The sequence below is a fragment of the Poecilia latipinna genome, unplaced genomic scaffold (assembly GCF_001443285.1).
Source record: "Poecilia latipinna isolate Pla-1442-1.1 unplaced genomic scaffold, P_latipinna-1.0 Scaffold1279, whole genome shotgun sequence".
NCBI lineage: Eukaryota > Metazoa > Chordata > Actinopteri > Cyprinodontiformes > Poeciliidae > Poecilia > Poecilia latipinna.
In genome coordinates, this window is record NW_015113895.1 from 114035 (window position 1) to 119102 (window position 5068).

A 5068-nucleotide genomic window follows, 5' to 3' on the forward strand; every position below is an offset into this window, starting at 1 on the left:
GTTTCCTGATTTATAACCGGGTATTGGAGTCTTTGTGGGCTCAGAAACTTACAGATTAATATATTTAATATCATTCCTGTAATCTGAAATCATGATCTTGTGTTTTAACCAATCTTCCTGGTTGACTCGTCTCTTTTTGTTTCTGGGGAGATTTTTCATGTTTTGTATTTATCTTTTTGTTGCTTTTTTTTTTTTTTGAATGATTTAAAAGTAATTTTTGTATATTTAACATGCTATCTGAAACATTTCTACACTCGAGATTTATTTGAGAAATGCGAATACGCTAACAGGGTGATAGCTTGCGGCGCGTGTCTGATGGCAAACTGAAGAACCAGAATAATGAAGTTAAAGGAATGAACTTGCTCATTCCACAAGTGCCTCCTTCTCTTTTATCAGTGGGAATAAAAGCGGTGCAGAACTGCTTCGCTCCTCATAGACATGTAGACCAGGCACTCGTCCCGAAATATGTAAGTGGCTTGATGGTGTTTCACGGTAGTGTGCAGTTGCTACCATGGCAACCTTGGTGTCTGTTCACCCCAGGGGGGGCTGAAAGCACTCGTCTCATTTGGTTCTGTTCATTTGTTTGCGCCTTTTCATCGATTCTCATTGTTCTGCCGGGTCCTTCACCTCGCCGCAGACGTCTCATCTCATCTGCTGCGGAGAGAGGTCGCTGGCTCTTTATCAGCCTGCATTAATCACAGTACAAGTTGTACATTTTCTTTTTGTTGGTGGATCTGCTTGTGGGTAATTGATTTGTGCAATAACAGTAGTTCATCTCATGTTCTAGACCTGTTTTAATTGATGACATGAAAGCAAGATAACCTTATTTTTGTAAAGAAATCTGAAAAGAGTAAAAAGATTTATGTATACAAGAAGAAGTAGCGTGGTAAGGTCTTTGTTTGTAGAGGAAGGTTTCCCAGAAGCCTCTGGAAATTAAAATTCACATTGCAACAGTAATCTGCACTCTTGGTGTCTCAATTGGGCTTTTTGGAAACCTTATCTGGAAGACTGTGTGGCAAAGCTGCTCCTCTCTTCCAAGCCTCCCCAGGCACACAGTCAGTTTTATCGTGCTTCCTTCCATCCTTCAGTCAGAGTGGCTTTGATGAGCCCAGATCTTCTTTCCACTCCTTATGGGACTGTGCATTACAGCAAGTCATGAGGTCCAAACCAGACCAAGAGAGGGGAGCAAAATTCTAGTTATTTTTCACATCGAAAATTAAAACATTGATTATTTTGTACATCATGATGAATAAATATGATTTTAACAAACGAGTGTTTGTGTTGCAGTGTGTTTTCTGTCTGAGTCTCAGTCATCCTGCAGCTGCGCTCCTGTCCTCTGTCATCTTTAATTTCCCCTCCAGCGACAGCTGGAACGCACCTGGACTCCTGTTTTGTTTTTCTCTTGTTCCCCGTGGGGTAAATGCAGCACTACTCAACTCAAACCTTTAGATTGTTTTGTTTGTCATAAATATTTTATTCCGCCAATGTGAAAGATTTTCTTTTTCTACACCTGACTGTCCGCAGTTGAACCCTAAAATGAAAGATGTTCTGCATCAGAAAATCAAGAAGTCAATCTTCATCTTGATTTATACACAGTTTTGCATATTCTGCACAAACACCAGGAGAGTTTCTGTTTAAAACACTCAAATGTACAGTGATCAATGACAGGAATTACCCTGACTAATCACAGTTGGGTCTCGGTGGCCTTACTCAACAGAGGTGTTAGCAGTGCATCATTTTGTTTCTATAGGAGGGATTTTTGTGTACTGACCTCCAAGAGTCAGATTGGGAAATTATCTAAACATTTCCATCTTTAAAGGATCAGGGAGGTGAAACATTTTCTTACATATTGATTTTCAGTAGATGTCAGTCTTGAAATAATTCTTAAGAAACCTTTGACTGGAGATTGTTGCAGTAAGATAAGTTTATGACTGTCATAAAATGCTAACTGCTCAATATCTGGGTAGTAGCGACAATGTTTCACAGTAATAAGTCCTGGTGAGACCTTCAGTTGTTGGTAAGCACTGCTAATCCACCTCGTTTGCTCTTGCTGTTCCTCTTGAAAAAATCTGTCTGGCTGTGTATTTAGAAAGTCAGGCAGAGATGGAGTCAGAAATATGGTCATTGCCCATGAAAAAAGTCTACCAAACAAACAAATCAGAACTAAAATAACAGTGTTTTTAGACCAGAATATGAAGATGTCAAATACTCCTAGAAAGGATTCAACTCTTTTTTTTTCCCCTAAGGTGCCCAAGTTTGGGGGTTCCACCATAGGAATACTTCAATAATCCTCCTGGAAATCTGTTATGAAAATCATGATTGTTTAACTGACCTGCAGAGATCGCAGATAACATCAGTGAATACCTGGTATGAACAAAAGAAAACCTCCTGCTAGTTTGAAAGGAAAATTCAGATTCTCTTTGTTTTGCTGCATTGATTTGTTCCCCATGGTTCCTTCCCACAGAGAAGGTTTTGTTAAGCTATAGTCCTGTTAACTGTTGACAAAATCAACAGTCAATCCAACAGTGAGAGAAATCCCTTTCTTCTTTATCCAGTATCCCTCATTTAAATATCACCTGTAAAACAAAAGGATCAGAAACAGTATATGTTTCCGTTTGAGGCAGCCATGACCTTCAAGTATGTTTTAGAAAGTCCAAACAAGGTTCTTGACAAACCCTCTGCATGATAGAGATCCAGGAAAAGAAGATATTGTTGAGCATTCTAGCTCAACAGCTCTGATATGTCTAAAGTGGATGTGCCAAAACTTTCTCCAGCTGAACAGAAACCAAACTGAAGTTATTTTTGGCCCTAAAGAGGAGCAATCTAGTGTCAACGCGCAGCTTCAGTTATTACAACTAAAATCCAGCGATCAGGCCCGAAACCTGGGAGTAGTGATGGACTCTGACCTGAACCTTCAGAGCCACATAAAAACAGTCACAAAGTTGGCCTTCTATCACCTGAAGAACATCTCAAGGGATTAGAGGACTAATGTCTCAGCGCAATCTAGAGTAACTCATCCATACGTTTATCTTCAGTCGCATTGATTAATGCAACAGCGTCTTCAAAAGTCTGTCTAATACAATCAAACAGCTGCAGCTGATCCAGAACGCTGCTGCTCGCGTTCTCGCTAAAACCAGGAACCTAGAGCACATGACATCAGTTCTAAAGTCCCTGCAATGGCTCCCTGTAGCTCAGAGAATAGACTTTAAAATACTGTTGTTAGTTTATAAATCACTGAACGGTTTAGCACCACAATACATTAAAGACCTGTTGTTGTTGTTGTTGTTGTTGTACCAACATTCCAGACCCCTCAGGTTCTGGTTCTTGTCTGCTCTGCATCCCCAGAACCAGGACCAAACGAGGAGAAACAGCATTCAGCTTCTATGCACCACAAATTTGGACAAAACTTCCAGAAAACTGTAAAACAGCTGAAACACTGGGTGCCTTTAAATCTCAACTAAAAACCCACCTGTTTAGAGTTGTATTTGAAACGTAATCAATTACGAATTTAATGATGGCACTTGACTTAATATTATGTTTGTTGATTCTATCTTGCATGACTGTGTTTTTGTGTTTATGATGTAAAGCACTTTGAAATGCCTTGCTGCTGAAATGTGCTATACAAATAAAATTCAATTTGATTTTTGATTTGATTTTGATTTAAAGGGTCAAAGTTCAAGAGGTCTTGTTTGCTAAGTATTTCCTGAGAGATGTTTAAGAGAGAAGATATGTTCCCGCTATATTTCTTCCCAATGAGCCCCAGAACAATAATACCTGTAAATCCATCTCAATCTGTGTACTTTATATCTAATAAAACAGGAATCAAGAGTAATGATGGGACTAGAATAGACGAAAACATCCATATTAACATAATTCTCTAAGGCCGTATGTGGATCATACAGCATATTGTCCTTGACTACTAATGTCCTCTATTGCACTATTTTCCACATACAGCTGGTGCGCTGCTCATGTTCAGTATTCAGCCAACACGACCAATTTCTGGTGTAAAGCAGTGGCTACATGCGTTTTATAAAACTCTATATGCACTTATGATTGGCTAGAATTGTTGCGTTCAATAAAAAACACATCATCCAGACGGGCGTCTACAGAGTTGCACTGAGATTCTCACTCCCTTGAACATTTCAAAAATCCCAACTCACAGTTTTCATTGACTTAAATATTCCTTCGTTGTGGATTTGTTTACATAATCTTGATCTTGATGTAGTTAGCATATTTCAGTACATAGATCAGACATGAAAAGAAGGGATGTACCTCATGTTATCAATAAATTAACATGCAAAGCTAAAGATTTCATTTAACAATCTCCAAACAGCTCCTTCACTGAATATTTCTTGGACCATTTTGGACATAAGTAAACAGCATCCTCACATGTTCTTGCAGTCCCGCTGCCCGTCTGCACATTCACTATATGTAAACAAACATAAAAATCTGTTGTTTTGCTGTTTGAGGACACCATCTGGATGTTGGTTACCGAGTGCTGCTTGAAAAGCTTAATGAGCTAAACGTGTTCATTTGTCAGGCGGGCTGCTGCTCCGTCCCTCGGTGGGTCGAGGCAACCGGACCGTCTCCAGAGCTTTCTGCCTGTCTGTCATCGGTGTGAGTGTGGAGAATTATTTTCAGTTTTTAAAGTCTCTGTTGTACCTTTAATCTAAAACCTTGTGTGAGTGATGGGATGTTTATAGCAGATCTGACCACTGTGTGTAATCGAGCTGAAAGTGAGAGCTCTGAAGACATAGAGGAAGGAATCCTGTAAACGACACTTTATGTGATTTAGGATGTTTGAAGCAGTTGTTTGTAACACCATCTGTCCACGCTGGCACAGCCAGCTTCAGGTAAGTTAAATAAAAGTGTTCTTGCTGCTGTAGGGACTGATTTGTAACTAAGCTGTTACAAGTTTACAGTATAATAATCCAGTGTGCAATGATGGGATGGTAGTGAAAAAGATCTGTGTTATGCATCTTAATATAATTAGTAAAATAACCCTTCAATGAATTATAATTTGACAAAATTAACACAAATTAATATTGTAATAATGTGAATGAAAGTG